The sequence below is a fragment of the Mauremys mutica genome, unplaced genomic scaffold, assembly GCF_020497125.1.
Source record: "Mauremys mutica isolate MM-2020 ecotype Southern unplaced genomic scaffold, ASM2049712v1 Super-Scaffold_2380, whole genome shotgun sequence".
NCBI classification, from domain to species: Eukaryota; Metazoa; Chordata; order Testudines; family Geoemydidae; genus Mauremys; species Mauremys mutica.
The window spans coordinates 1,165,907-1,182,408 of NW_025423354.1; the positions used below are offsets into that span (position 1 = coordinate 1,165,907).

At 57.3% G+C, this 16,502-nt stretch overlaps 1 pseudogene; it reads right to left on the bottom strand.

Annotated features, from left to right (window-relative positions):
* LOC123361489 lies at window positions 1–16,502 on the bottom strand (annotated as a pseudogene).

Genomic DNA, 16,502 nt, shown 5'->3' on the forward strand with positions numbered 1-16,502 from the left:
TCAGAGATGTAATAACGTCACTTTCATGGAGCGACACACCTCAAAGGCTGGCTTCCCCGCCACCAGGCTGGCGAAGGAGTGCCACTCGCCCAGCCGCCCACAGCTCGCCACCAGCTGGTCCCCGTAGCTGTGGATGTCGAAGGCGGCTCGCTCCTCCTGCGCGGGAGAGGGGGAGTTAGCACTGGGCGCAGTGTCTGAGGGGCCAGGCCAAGCCTCACTCACCCATGGCCACTAGCAAACGCTGGCCAACTCCTGGGGGAGCGGGGGAGGACCCAGGCAGCCCCTGCCCTAAGCCTCGTTACAACTGTCACTGTCTGTCCCCGGCTGAGAGGCACCAGCAGAGCTGTGGGGAGAGCCAAAGGCAAGACAGCAGGGGGGCTGCAGGTTGGGTTTGAGGGGCACCGGCAGAGCTGTGGGGGGAGCCCAGGCTGGGGGGCACCGGCAGATGCCAGAGGTGCCCTCAGACTGGCAGAGGGGGCTATGGGCCAGGGTTAGGTGGGCAGCAACAGTGCCGGGAGCCACCCAGCCCTGGGCTCTTTTCTAGGTTATGCCGCTGTTCATTCCCCAGGCAGCGGCCAATCAGACGTGCTCGGCCTGTAGTGCAACGGGGAGGTGGCAGCACCTTTAAGTCAGCAGGGTGAGAGCCATGCTTGCCAGGGAGTGGGACCCAGGCATGGGCTTCCCTGCAGGGAGCAGAGTGCCAGGCTGAGAGCTCTGGCCAAAGCTGCACGGGGACAGGGACGTGCTCTCCAGCCTCCCTTCAGCAACACCCTGCGTGCCCCACTGCCAGGGGCCCAGCCACCCTCGCTCCCAGCCCTCTGCTGCGCACTCCACCCACCCCTGGGGCTCATCAGCCCGGCCTCTGCCCATGTTATACCAATATAATAAAAACCAGCAGATCTTATTAAGAGGGATAAGGCAAAGATGCCACATTTATTGTAAATATCATAATAAAATAGAAGATAACAGCAAACAATGTTGTTTGGCTTACTTATTCTTTGATTACTTATATATGTATATGCATATTCATTCACACAATCATTCATACAAGTTCTGTGTAGATGTTATAGTTACCAGCCTGAAGTTGCTTGTGACAGAATACTGGCCAGGTATCCTGTACACAAGAGTGGAGCCGAGTCCGGGTCAGGTGCACCTGATGCTCCTGGAGGCTGGCAGCAGAACCATTGACTCAAAGTCCTTTTTCTCCAGGGTTCAGTTTTATAGGGATTTTTCCCTATGTTAGTTCTTCATTCTGCTGTTGCCAGATCAATCAGCAGATAGCTGCCTTTGTTTCCTTTGAGGTGCCGGGGTGGATTCCAGTTCGCCCTCCGGGGGTCATCTGGTTGATTCCACTTGACACCTTCTTCGGCCAACACTGACTTTTTCAGGCTTGGTAACTCCCTAACCATTCATTCAACATTTAAACTAGACACTCATTCACATATACTTTTTATCTTAACTACATTTATTTTACAGTTTCTTTATCCTTTTGGGGTGTGAGACTCCTTGTCTTTAAACAATTAAAAACATAAAGTGAGGTAAAAATGACTTTAACAGAGGTGGGGGTCTCTATTTGTATGTTACATAGTTGTGCCTTAGGCACAGGGGTAATTGACAGCTTGCGCGCTGAGTTAAAGTCAATTGGCCAATTAGCAGCGATTGACAGCTCGCGCAATGAGTTAACAAGGTACTGAGTCCATTAAACAATCAGCAGCTTACAGCGGCCATTTACAAAACAAAGTAGCAGTTACAAACTTTCACTTAGAAAACAGGCATTTAGAGTCAATTGACGTCAATTAACTAGTTACAAAGCAAAGTAGCGACTTCAAAGTTTCACTTTAGAACACAGGCGCTTGGAGTTAAAGTTTTGTACAAAGTATCTCCTTGAGCAGGCTTGTACAGACATAGATATTACTGACAATAAATCCTTACAAACTTACTTCTAACATAAACCTTAAGTTATAAAGTATTAGTTAATAATAAAACCATAAATCAATAAATCATTTCTCATATAAACCATGTGTAATGTAATCCTTCTTTAATATCCCTACACCCAGAACAGCTCCCCCACAGCTGGGCACAGGCTCCCATGCTCCAGCCTCACCTGCTCCTGCAGCTTGGGTTCTATCTTGTCCTTCCAGTCACGGATACGCTGGGACAGCACCGTCTCGCGGGCGTACTTCTGGGAGTTGGCAACGAACAGCTCCTGGGGCCGGAGAGATGGGGGCGGAATCAGGGAAAAGGAGGAGGGGGGGCAGATTCCAACCCCCGCCCCAGCTCTGCCTCATTCCCACCTCCCCGCCGGGCTCAGGGGAACACTGAAATAGTCATGGGCAGGGGTCACTCATGCCAGCGCTTCCAGACATGGCCGCTCCCCACACCTGGGGCAGCGCTGGCAGGGGCACAGTCCCCCAGCTGCAATGGGAGTGGTGGTGCTCACCCCTCCAGCGCTGAGGGCCCACCCCACAGAGCAGCGGGGCAGCTCCCTCTCTCCGCTGGAGAGCTCAGGCCTGGCCCTCTAACAGCACAGGCTAGAAATGGAGGGTCAGACAGCTAAAAGGCTGAGAGAATCCAATGCTGTCCCTGGCCCAGCTGGGTGGAGGCTTTCCAACCTGCTAACAAGTCCAGCCTCCCCCCCCATCCCTCTTGTTCCTGGGCTGGGAGGCAATGAACATTTACAGGCATCTCTGGAAAGCCACGGCCCATAGCTGCAGCATCAGGAAGGGCCCGGCTTCCCAGGCAGCAAGAAAGGCCAATGGGCAGGTGGCACTGCAGAGCCAGGCTCAGGCAGAGGGGCCCTGCGCTCTGCGCCAACCCCTCAAGGGATGGGTACGTACCACATTTCTCCTCACCAGCTCCTCATAGCTCAGGGAGTCAGGGATCGTGCAGGGGCCTGAAAGGGAAGGGGAAGCTAGAGCTGAGAGCAGCATGGTGCTGCCACTGCGAGACAGCGCCAGCCATCACAGAAACCCTGCCAACCCACTAACGGGGACCTGACTTCCCCAGCGCCAGGGGGCTCGCTGTCCCCGGGAAGCACATGGGGCTTACTACTTGAGCAGCTGGGTACGTGCACATGTTCAGGGGTGGGGACACACACCACTCTCCTAACATAGGCAGGTTTTGATGAACCCACAGGCCAGATGGGTTTTGCGACACCCCATCCCCCAAGACCCCTTTTTGGATCGGGACCCCCACGGTTACAACACCCTGAAGTTTCAGATGTAAACATCTGAAAACATTTAATTGACCAGTTTTAAAACCCTCTGACCATGAAACTGATTAAAATGGACTGTGGATTGTGGTAGGGCTCTACTCATCTCTAACATAGCTGCAACCCATGGAGACTACAGGTCCCAGCATGCAGTGCTCCATGGTAAGTTGGAGCACTGCATGCTGGGACACAGTCCACAGGTGCCCAGCTATGGTAACGCCCACTCTACGTTGTTGCGTAGCCTTGCTGAGCTCCCAGGCTCAGGCACATTGCCAGCACAGGCCCCTCAGGGTAAATGAGGCTCCACCAGTCTGTGACAAGAAAGGGGATCTGCTGGGACTACATTACCCAGGTCGCCCTCGGCCAGCTGCTCCAGGGCTGCCGGGTGGACGTCCTCCTGCTCCAGGAAGTCATCTGCAGAAGGAGAAAGGACTTTGGTCAAAGGTTCGTGGGAAAGTTCCTGCCCGGATGTGGAGCCCTGCTTAGCTCCCATGTGCTGAGCATGGAGCCGCCGAGCCATGGGGAGCAGGGATTGTGGGGAGTCCCTGCAACCTGCTCGGTCCTTGACCCACCCAAGAGAGCACAAAACCGTCACAGAGCAGCTGCCCTGGGCCAGGAAATCCTGCGCTGGCTTCCAAGGAGCAGAGAGGGGCACAGAGCCTGCCTGTCTAGCTCAGGTACAGCCCAGCTCAGCAACTCAGAGCAGACACTGTCCGGCAACTGCAACAGCCCCAGCCCCAATTCTCACTCCAGTTTCTAGCAGGGTTGGCCCAACGTAGCCAATGCCACCCCTCTGATGGGCACGAACTGGCCCAGATCTCCTGGGGCAGGAGTGAGGCACAGTGGCCAGGATCCCGTGCCCAGGGCGGCAGTGATGGTACACAGACTGCCCCAGCTCCGAGGCTTTTGGGAGTACCTGCCCCCCCGTCGTGGTGCAGGTAATCGTCCATTCGCTCCTCCACAGCATTCAGCTCCTCCTCGGCCTCCTCCAGCTGCTCCTCCTCCTGCAGATGCTTCCCCAGCAGCAGCCCCTGGGAGAGGGAGCGAGAGGACCTGATAGAGGGATGCAAACCAGTGGGTTAGGGACAGTCACATCAGATACAGCTCTCTGCTCTCTCATGATACCCGAGCAAAGGGCAGCCACTGATGAGAGGAAACGCCACGTGCCGCGCTCAGTCCTCTCGTAGCAGTGACCTTACTGAGCTCAGAAAGGACCAGACAAGTATCTGTAGATGAGAACACCCACAATTCTATTAGGCAGGGAACAACGTATAAGGAATAGAAACCAGAGTAACAGAGAGATGTTGGGAAGAACTGTCCCCTACAGGCAGGGCCCATGAGCTCTGCATCCCTGGCAGCGGAACAGGGCTCCAGAGAATGAGTTTTCATTTTTAGGACACTTCTGGGGCCCTTAGCTTTAGAGAAAACCTGGACAATGTGAACCATGCCTAACTGATGCAGCTGTATCTGCCTGAGTCTGCAGACAGTCTGAACCAATAGCTCTGTACCATTCTCCTATTAGACCGACTCTGAATCACGATGACACCGCTTTAAATGTCAGCACCATTAAGTGTTTCACTGCCGATCATTTTGGCGAGAACGCCCAACTAGAATGACCTGTCCCATGATTTCAAACCCCCTCCCCAGGCTTGCAAGCCCCCACCTTTTCCCCTGACAGTCTCCACAGTGCAGTTCTACGACAGGCAATGCAAGAGTCTCTGGTGTGTGTGGACCTGAGGAGGGGGGACGGCCTGAACTAAATGGAATTTGTTATCACAATAGGCTGACGGGGTCACTCTGCCTTTCAACATCCATTACCCAGCTGGGGAATTCCCAGGCAGCATATTCTGTTCTGGGGTTTCCTGTCCCTTCCTGATGCAGCTGGTGCGGGTTACTGGGCTGGATGGGAGTCCCTGTGATCCACACCAAATGGCAGGCAGGAGACAGGCTGAGTACAAGGGCCACCGAACCTGGGGGGTGCGGGCGGGCGCTGTGGTCCCATGTGGCTAGAACAAGGGGAGTCCCCAGGACAGAGTCCAGACACCAGCCGCCATGAGCACTGGCCTGCTAAACCCACGGTTGTGAGTTCAATCCTTGAGGGGGCCATTTAGAGAACTGCGGTAAAAATCTGTCTGGGGACTGGTCCTGCATTGAGCAGGGGGTGGGACTAGATACCTCCTGAGGTCCCTTCCAAGCCTGAGATTCTATGATGCTGAGGCCGTGGGCGTCGAGAGGCCATGCCTCTCGGCAGAGAAGGGCCCTGCCAGGGAGCAGGCTGCAGGGTAGGGGAGCAGAGCTGGAGCGAAGATACTCACGGCTTGCAGAGAACCACTTCATGAAGTCCTGCAGCTTCCTGGGTGTCTGCCTCTTCCGCTTGCTGCCGGGCACATTGTCCAGGTCATGCGGCACCGTGAAGGGTCTGCCTGGAGCCGGGTGCAGAGAAGGGAGTAAGCTGCAGTCACAGTGGATGGGAAAAGGAAGGAAGCAGGAGGGGGGCTCTGCCAGTCTCTGCAGCCACCAGCATCAGGCGCAGACTCTAGGGAGACCCCTGGGCGGCTGGGTGTGCGTTAGCAGCCACTGACACCCAGCCATACAGTCACATGCCGCAGGACTCAGGACAAGGTCTGTAAGCGTAGTCCCCGCTGGATCTGTCTTCCACTTCAGAGGCAGCTCCGCACGCTCTGTGGCTCTGTTGCACTGGAAGACGTGCTGCTGGGGCCTGACACCACCCCTCTTCCCAGCACAGAGCAATCCTGCAAGTGCCTGGGGAGACGGGTTTGGGGCTGGCCAGGAAGGAGGAAGGCCCCTTTGCTTTACAGCATCAGGGTGTCAAAGTGCAGCCCAGGATATCTGACAGCCTGGGCTGCAGCCGCTCTCTGGCTGGGTGCTCCGGTCCAGGCAGCCAGGGACACTCTCTCCGGGTCGCACGGCTCAGCTCAGGATGGGGCAGCCACGTTCACTCCACTAGCCACCCCCATCTAGGGGGAACGGTAGTTTGCTCCATGGACAGCAGGAGGCGCTAAGATGGGGGCTTCCCTGCTCACAGCACAGGCGCCCTTCCAGTGGTTCCTGCTTCCTGGGGCTAAACACCCAGGCTAGGATATCATCCCAGGCCCTGCTATGGTCAAGCAGCTGCTAAATCCCGGAGAGCAGCCAGGCCAAGCCACCCATCAGCTGGCCCCCCGTTACCTTTCTTAAAGGGCTTATCCTCAGAGTCGTCAAAGGGGTCAAGGCTTCGCCACGGATCCAGCATCTCCTGGCACAGAACGTGAGTGAACGGTGAATGGGACAGCTCGGTGGCCAGGCTGCCAGTTCCCACTCGATTCCCCACGGCAGTCCCCCTCCCTGAGCAGGCAGGGAGCACCCTGTCTCACCAAAGCATGGCTTAGGCAGCCAGTTCAGGACCCACAGTGATGAGCTCTAGGGCCTGTGCCCATAGGGAGCGGCTCCCTGGCATACACAGTGCCGTGGGGAAGCTCCCAGATCACCAGCCTCCACCTGAGTTACTATCTGGGAACTGCTCATATTCCCAAAGGGACTCTGCTGCCCCTCTGGATGTGTCCCTACAGACCTCTCTCACCTTGATGTGAACACTGGGCTCCATGGCCGGGGCCCGTTCCCGCAGCATGTACCCCTTGCCCTCGGGCGCACTCTAGCAGACAGAGAACAAGGCAGTTAGTTTCCTGAAGCATCGTACAGAGGCAATCAGCTGGGCCTGTGGGGACCCCAGGCTGCTGGACAGGGGTGAGTGCGGCAGCCCCATCTCCCCATGCCGCCCCCACGACGACGGCCCTTCTCCTACCTTCTGCTGATGAATGTGCTCGACAGCAGCAGGACTGGTCTCCACGCCCCCTTCTGGGGCATCAGGCAAGAAATCACCTCCTCCTCCTGCATCATCATCACCACCACCACCCCCGTCTGGTGCCACAGCGCCTACCAGAGAGGGGCACAGTCACTCCTGGTTCCCTTTCCATCCATGGGGCCACAACCAGCGTAGGAACAGCCCCTGGAAAGCCACCCATCTTCCACCCTCTCTGCTCCCGAGAGGGAACCTCTCCTTCCATTCTGAAAACCAACCCCCTTTGAAGGCTGCAACTCTTGAGAGAACAAGACTTGGTTTCGTTCATAACATAGGCCAGGCAGAACTCGAGCATCCCCAGTGACCCCTGTGGTTAGGAACCAGCCTGCTGGGCTTATGCTATGGGGGTGCCACCCCACCCAAAGCCCGCCAGCACCCTGGATCTCACACAGCAAACTGGCCACATCTCTCACCTTCATTTTCAGAGAAGTTCAAGACTGGGACAGGAGTCTCACAGGCACTGACCTCCATGGGTGCGTTTCCAGATCCCGGGGCGGCAGTCTGCCCTCCTGGCAGGGATGAGGCAGAATCGGGGGAGAGAGAGAGAGACTTGTTAATGATGTCCCCCAAGCATCACCCCACTGGGGTCTCAGCCCTTGGCTCCCTGAGGACCCCCCTTGAATAGCTGCTGGGTTGGTGACCAAGGCTGGCTTGTATAGCCAGCTTCCCCCATACCCCTCAGGTCGGCCTCTCCCATGGACTCTGCACCTCCCACATCCCCTCCCAGGAGGTCTTTGGAGTGGCTATGGGAGGGTAAGGGGAGATCCCCAGCCCAATCCTGCACCTGTAGCACTGCCAAGGTCCCCAGCCTGGCGTCTTGCTTGGAAGCACTGCGTGGGTGAGAGGCCCGCCAGCTCCAGCATGAAGGCTCCGCTGGCGTGAGGGGTGCACGTGTTCATGTGGAAATCCTTCCGGCTGGCCAGGATCTCCCCCTTCCGGCTGAGAGGAGAAAGAGGGCGTTAGAACGGCTCTGACCCAGCACCATCGCTGGTTTCCAGGGTGCAGCCAGAGCATGGGTTCGTAAAAGGTCGCATGGGGTGCCGGGAAGAAGGGAAAGAGACCGAGACCTGGGAGAGACCCGCTGGGTCCCATTGAGCCCAGTCACATCCCCAAGCCAGCACAGAATGGGATTTCTTGTTGGCTCAGATCCTAGCGGGGGAGGGGGGGGGGGGCTACATAAGGGAGACCAAGATCTCCTTGTCTCCAGGCTGCCCACGCTCTTCTAAGCAGCACAGGCTGGTGTCACATCCCCCTGTTGCTTAGCGAGACAGGACAGGTTTAGCTCCGCTCATCTCTCCCTCTGCACCCCAAAACGCTTTGTTACTCTCTGAACTGCACCCACCCCTGCATAGACCCCCTGTCATAGGTTTATTCCCCACTTTGAACTTTAGCGTCCACAAGATGGGGACCTGCATGGACTCCTCTAAACTTAAATCCTAGTTTAGATCTGGTTATGCTGCCACCAGCTAGAAATTCCAGTGTCTAGCACACTCCCTGTTCCCCCAAAACTTTCCCTGGGGAACACCGATCCAAACTCCTTGGATCTTAACACAAAGGGAAATAGCCCATTCCCCCCCTCCCCCTCCCTTAGCTGTCGGGAGAGATCACCTTGATTCAAACTCCTTGAATCAAACAAAGAGGGATTCCCTTCCCCCCCCCCCCCGCCCCTCTTCCCCTGAAATTCCAAACAAGGGAAGAAATCAATCAGGTTCTAAAAAGAACAGATTTTATTAAAAGAAAGAAAAAGTACACTATCTCTGTAACACCAGGATGAAAATATTACAGGGTCTAGCTTATAAACCTAGAGGGACTCCCCCCCTCCCCCTTTCTCAGAATAATCAAAAGTAACAGAAATAAAGAGATTTCTCCAGCAAACACACATTTGCAAATACAGAAATTAATTATAAGACTAATCCGCCTTTCTAATACTCACTATACTGAATAGAAGAGAATACTTCAGGAAGCTTGGAGAGCCTGGATATACGTCTGGCCCCTCTTTGGGGGTTGTTCTCTGTTTGGATCTAACAAAGAACACAAACAAAGCCTTCCCTCCACAGAGATTTGAAATTATCTTGTCCCTTGATTGGTCCTCTGGTCAGGTGTCCGTCAGGTTACTGAGCTTGTTAACCCTTTACAGGTAAAAGAGACCTTAACCCTTAACTATCTGTTAATGACACCCCCCCTTTCCAATACAATGGGGCCAGAATCCCAGCTAGGATCTCCCCGGAGCCAGGCAGAAGGGAGCTATCCCCTCCCTGCTCCAGGACGCAAGGCCTCTATCAGCCCAGGCTCATGGTGGCCCATCTCACATGGCAATCTCACGTCGGATTGGCTTCGCACTCTCCCGCCTCCATTCCTGACGGTCCCTGGCTGATCCCCAGGCTTGTCCTTGCATGATTGTTCTTCCCCCAGTTGCGTTTCCCATGAGGAATCTCATGCGATGTCCTGCCCACATCTCTGAACTCGCTGGAGCCCTCTGGATTATTTCCCTGCCCCGCTGTTCTCCCTCCTCTAGCTCGTTAATGAAGATGTTGAGCAGGGCCAGACCCTAACACCAGTGGTGAGAAAATCCAAGCGAGACAGAAAGCAGATGGCAGGAGAGGAGTGACTGAAAGGCGTTACGAGGGAAGCCATTACCTGAACAGGGGGTTGTCCTTCTTTTCTGTCTCCTCTGGGGGTACCAGGGCCATCGGCGTCAAGGGGACAATGTTCACAGTCTGCAGAGATAGGACAGCATGATCCCAGCTGCCCATCGCGGGAAGAGAGGGGCCCGGCTGCACTCCACGGACAGGGCCCTTGCAGCCAAGAAGAAGCGTTCACACATACAGAGAGTGTTTTCATCTGCTTCTCAGGACTATCAAGGCAGGCTGGGTGCTGGGCAGCACCATCCTGCCAGGGTACAAACAGCCAGATGGCAGCCATTGGTACCCACCATGTGTCACCACTTGCTGCTGAGGAGGGTTCTGGCTGCAGGAATGCCTGGAACTACTCCCTCGCTGGCAGAGGTCTCCCCTAGCAGCACTGCTCAGTTACAGGGGGTGCTGGGGTGCGCAAGCTGGCACACTGGACACGGCAGACTCTAGTCTCGGAAACCCCCAGATCAGAAGGCAGAAGTGACATGAGAGGGGCATGAAGGACGGGGACCATGTCACTTACATTAGGCTGGTGATCTTTCTTCATGTCCAAGCTCACCACGTTGGTGTCCTTGATGTCATCCAACGAAAGGAACTGCAGAGCGAGAGCAGTAAGATGGAGCACTTTGCACAGAGAGCTGTCTCTCTCGGACATGCTGTACAGACACTCTGCTCATCCCCACAGCGCCCCCGAAGGCAGGTCGGGGTCTCTGGGCCACGGGGGAGGGAAGTGACGCGTCCAAGGTCATGGAGTGACTCCTGACTCCTTGTCCCAGGCCCAGTCTACCCTGATCCAAACGAGAACAGTTCTGCAGATCTGCACCTGAACCTGGGACCGAGAGGAGGCAGAGAGCCAGTAGGAGCTCTCCAAGCGGTGCACAGGGACTGTGGGCTCCCAGATACTTGGTGGCAAACTCCTTCCAATTCAAGCTAGCCTCTTAGCAAAAATGCCTTAGAACATGGTGGCCAGTGAGTTTGGGGATAGCCGCAGAATTCACTGATACACTGGTATCTGTATAGAGGCAGTGTGACACACACACCCACACATCCCCGAGCCTGCGAGCCTCAACAGGCCCTGAGAAATGTCCCTCGCTCCCAGGGGCCTTGGAGCTGGGAACCTTTCATCTCCACAGGGCAGCCACTGCTCCGCCGAGGGCGGCACGCCAGGCTCCACCAAGCAGCGCTGCTGGTTAGCCATTACAGCTGTATGGGGCACCTGCAAAAGGCTCTCCCAGCCAGGCAAGCATTCACACCCCCTTCAGCGGGCAGCCCTCCACCTCCTGGGAGGGAGAGAGCTATGGCGGTCAAGCGTTCAGTCTCTGGGGTGGAGCTGGAGGACTGCAGAGGCCAAGGGCTCTGTCCCACGAGGTGAAGGGGGGAATGCTATAAGGCTACACTTACGGTGGCGTGTAGAGTACAGATACTGCACGCCCAGCTAGCAGCGTAGACACGACTTAGGCAAGTAGAATACAGTTCCCCACAGGCCTGAGCCCTGGGTATAAACATGCCCAAGCAGGGCCTCCCACGTCCACACTGCTACTTTTAGCAGTGCAGTGTCCTGCTGCCTCCCCACTGCAGGAGCCTTTCCCTGCTGCGGTGAACGGTTCTGCCAGTGGGGAAAAGCCCCGGCAGGTCCCCGCTGCCTCCCCACTGCAGGAGCCTTTCCCCGCCGCGGTGAACGGTTCTGCCAGCGGGGAAAAGCCCCGGCAGGTCCCCGCTGCCTCCCCACTGCAGGAGCCTTTCCCCGCCGCGGTGAACGGTTCTGCCAGCGGGGAAAAGCCCCGGCAGGTCCCCGCTGCCTCCCCACTGCAGGAGCCTTCCCCCGCCGCGGTGAACGGTTCTGCCAGCGGGGAAAAGTCCCGGCAGGTCCCTGCTGCCTCCCCACTGCAGGAGCCTTTCCCGCTGGTGTGTAGCTACAGGTGTGTCTGTGCTCGACTCACCACCATAAGTGCAGACAAAGCTGTAGAGACCAAACCCTCAGGCCCAGGGTGTTTGGGGCAGGGGCAAGTGCTGTGGAAGCTAAATACCCCGTAGCCAGAGAAGAGCAGTTTGGGACTGGCCTGCTGGCAAGTGATCATAGCAGCTAATCAGGCAGGGCACAATTAGACTTGGTGCCTGAGTCTGCAGCCTCAGGTCACCCACCACCATTTAACCTACCAGCCGGTGCCTAGCACACGCCAGGCAGAGGCTGCTGGGATACTGCCCGCACTCCTCCTGCTGGCACACAGAGGGACTGCACACAGGAGGACGCACACCACACCTGCTGTCTTACCTCTTCCTCCTCCGTCCTGGGCCCAGCGCTCACGTCAGTGTCGGTGCCGTCCTCCCCATGGACGTAGGCTGTTTGTCCCGCCTGGGTCAGGGAGGGAAAAAACACAAGAGGGCACTGGAGTTTTCTAAAACCATTATTGTCAGCTGGGCAGTTTCCTGGGGCAGAGCCGGGGATGTCTGAGTCACTGGTGGGTGTGCTGGGGGTTGCCCAGCTACTCTGACAACAGACACAGGGATGTAACAGGTCCCCTCCAGCCCAGGAGTGGGCAGCAGATAAAGCTACCGGGGCCTCTTTGGTCCTTGTGAAGTGCTATAGACGGACCCAGCGTTGAATAGCCCGGGGGGGGGGGGGGGGAGACAGCCACGTCAGTATGTTATTCTTCTGAGGGGAGCCAGCTAACGTGCACTTGGTTCCTATATGCAGGCCTGGCTCAGAGCTGGAGCCCACCACTCCCGTGCAGGGGCGCAAGTGGCTCAGAGGAAATGGGATCTGGCTGCAGTGGGGAGGGGGGCTTAGGCCTGGCCAGCAAATCCCCTGCTCGTTGAGTCGATTCCGTTTCCATCAGGGAACGGGGAAGGGGAAGCGGAGGGCACGTTTCACTTCGAGGCAGCCAGCCCGCAGCTTGGAGAGAACCTTTAACAGCCTCCATTTCTAGCAGTTCCAGCTCCCTGCAACACCAGCAGCACCCTGCCCTGTTGGCTCTGGCCCATCCCGCATCAGCAAGGCCCTAGCACAGGGGTGGGCAAACGTTTTGGCCCGAGGGCCACATCGGGGTTGCGCAAGGCTCTGCCCCCCCAAACAGCCTGGCCCCCGCCCCCCTATCTGCCCCCTCCCACTTCCCACCCCCGACTGCCCCCCTCAGAACCTCCAACCCATCCAAATACCCCCTGCTCCCTGACTGCCCTCCCGACCCCTATCCACATCCCCGCCCCGACAGCCTCCCCGGGACTCCCACCACCATCCAACCCCCCTCTGCTCCTCATCCCCTGACCACCACCACCCGGGACTCCCCAACCCCTGATTTCCCCCCAGGATCCCACCCCCTTATCCAACCCCCCCTGCTCCCTGACTGCCCTCCCGACCCCTATCCACATCCCCGCCCCGACAGCCTCCCCGGGACTCCCACCACCATCCAACCCCCCTCTGCTCCTCATCCCCTGACCACCACCACCCGGGACTCCCCAACCCCTGATTTCCCCCCAGGATCCCACCCCCTTATCCAACCCCCCCTGCTCCCTGACTGCCCTCCCGACCCCTATCCACATCCCCCGCCCCGACAGCCTCCCCGGGACTCCCACCACCATCCAACCCCGCTCTGCTCCTCATCCCCTGACCACCACCCCCCAGGACTCCCCAACCCCTGATTTCCCCCCAGGATCCCACCCCCTTATCCAACCCCCCCTGCTCCCTGACTGCCCTCCCGACCCCTATCCACATCCCCGCCCCGACAGCCTCCCCGGGACTCCCACCACCATCCAACCCCGCTCTGCTCCTCATCCCCTGACCACCACCCCCCAGGACTCCCCAACCCCTGATTTCCCCCCAGGATCCCACCCCCTTATCCAACCCCCCCTGCTCCCTGACTGCCCTCCCGACCCCTAGCCACATCCCCACCCCCTGACAGGCCCCTCGGAACTCCCACTCCCAACCCTCCCTGTTCCCCATCCCCTGACCACGCCCCCAGAACCTCCGCCCCATCCAACCACCCCCTCCTCCCCCACAAGACCTCCCACTCTTACCCAACCCCCCCACTCCCCGCCCCCTTACCAGCGGCAGGAGCTCGCAGCCATGACACCAGGCCAGAGCCGGCTGCGCGCCTCACGCTGCCCAGTGGGAGAGGCGGGCCAGAGCACAGTCAGCATGGTGGTGTGGCTGTGGGGAGGGGAGGGGCCGGGGACTAGGCTCCCCTGCCAGGATCTCAGGGGCCGGGCACGATGGTCCCACAGGCAGGGCCGGCTCTAACATTTTTGCCGCCCCAAGCGAAAAGAAAGAGCGCCCCCCCCCCGAGCGCCGCACCGCCCAAGTCCCCGCTCCCTCGGAGCGCCGCGCCACCGAAGTCCCCGCCCCTCCAGCATGGCGCCCCGCCTCCCACGCCCTGCCACCCCCCAGCGCTGCCCGGCCGAACCAAAAAAAACCAGATCGCCGCCTCGTCCCAAGGTGCCGCCCCAAGCACGTGCTTGGTAGGCTGGTGTCTGGAGCCGGCCCTGCCCTCAGACTGGATGTGGCCCGCAGCCCGTAGTTTGCCCACGTCTGCCCTAGCAAGTGCCCCTGCTGAGCCAGGCCTCTGGCTGAGAGGAGCAGAGGAGCCCAAAGGGAATTCCATTTCAGAGGTCAGTTTGTGTGGCTGGAGCCAAATGCCTGTTCAAAGTCAGAGCCATTGGCAGAGCTTCACCCGTCTGGGGGGATTTCTCTTTCAGAACAGCCACTGCTGTCCACCCTAAACAGATCTCTCCTTGCTTAACCGAAGACCTGGACTGAGCATGGGCCAGTCAGAATGGGGATATACGGGGATGGAAAAATTACTAAAGAGGCGACATGCTACATTTGAAAACTGCTACTAAACCCCCCCCCCCCCCCCCCCCGGCGGCCTATTCAGCCACACTGCCTAGATCCTCCTATTTAATACCTCCACTCACCGGCCTGCATTGTGATCACACCAGCTCAGGCCCCAGTCCTACAGCTGGATCCCCACCTCGTGCCTGCACAGAGACCCACTGACTTCAACATTATCCCGGGAGGATCCTTTTGCAGGACTGGAGCCTAGCGTTAAAACCAGCAAAAAATAACCACCGAGATTGTCGAGCCTTATGATCTTTGCTCCTTATGATCTGAGCAGGGAGTCAGGACGCTGGGGCTATTCCCCGCTCTGCAGGGGACTTCCTCTGTAGACTTGGGTAAGTCACCTCGCTTCCCACCTGCAAAAGGGGGCTATATACCGATCTCATAGAACTGGAAGGGACCCTGAAAGGTCCCTGAGTCCAGCCCTATGCCTTCACTAGCAGCACCAAGTACTGATTTTTCCCCTAAGTGGCCCCCTCAAGGATTGAACTCACAAACCTGGGCTTAGCAGGCCAATGCTCAAGCCACTGAGCTATCCCTGCCCCCCACATATGTAGGATAATTTACCTATATCTAAGGAAAGGGTGTTGGAAGGATTAGTTAGTGTTTCCAAAGTGCTACAAGACCCTTGCTTGGAAGAGACTAGGGAGGGGCAAAGAAGCGTGACAGTGATAAAAAGGACAGGAGCTGCCAGTCAGAACGAGATGCATGAGCCTGCTGAGCTGGGCTGGGGAAGTCATGGTGGGAGCCCCCCCGTACTAAGCCCAGACAGACTTTGCAAGAGGCAACCTCACGGAGAAGGAAAATCTTGACTTACTTTTTGTTGGAGATGAAGTCGAGGGCCTGGTAAACAAGAGAGTAGAGATATTCCACCTGCCAAAACAAGGCCAGAAGGTTAGAGGCTGGGATGCAAGGATCTCAGGGAGGCTGCCTCAGTTTGGGTCTAGGGTAAACGGGGGTTCCTGAAGAGGCCCCTTGATCACTTCAGTGTTCTCACCAGGTCTTGGCACTTTCAGCCTGAACTCCAGCATTGGGGAGCATTTTGCCTGAGGAACAAAGTACTATGTGGCGAGACTTGTAGCTTCTGCAGGCTGCATGTCCATATACAGACAGAGACGGGAGCAGCCACAGTGGGGGCTGGGTGATGTCTACCGTTTCAGGGCTACATTTAATACATCAGCACCTGTGCAGCTGGCTTAACCCTTTCAGAGTCAAGCAAAACTCCCCAAAGCACCCACTGCCCAAGCCCGCAGCTGGCAAACCCCACAGAAGCTCTCCTCCCGGCCTTGCAGGGACAGCAGGAGTGAGCACAGCAGTTCCCCTCGGCTTCCCCACCTTCTTGCTGTAGATGCAGGCAGAACCCTGGATCAGCAGAGCCGCCTCTATGAAGTTCATGGTGGTTTTGCCGCCGTCGAAGGAAATGCAGATCTGGTCCAGCTGCAGAACACGCACACGGGAAGACACAAGCTGATTTTACAGACTGGGTTGGATGCAAGACTTTTCCCACCGCATTCTCTTGTAATCTTTGGGGCTGCAGCTCTTCCACAGGTGGCAATGGTTCTCCAAGGAACAGGTCTGTGCTGTGCAGAGCATCTTTTCTAAAGCTCCTGTGGATCCAGGAGCACTTCACAGGGAGGGCAGGGAGCAAAAGGAAAAGGTCTGAGGTCCAGAACTTGATATTTAGAGTTTAAAGCCAGTGACAACGTGGCAGGGCTGGCCTAAGGGACAGGAACATTAGGGATCGAAACGAGCGCCACATGCTAGGAATTCCAGCTGCATGGACACACTGTGGCACTTGGATACCGACACTCCTCCCCGCTACCCTGGTCTTCGTGGATGGAAAGATTACCTTACCTCCTCCAGATACTCCCCCAGCTGGGCTGCCACATCCACCTCCCAGTTCTTTGTGAGATCTCGGATGGGCTGCAGAAGGTGCAGGAAGCATGACTCCACATCCTCCATTGTAAC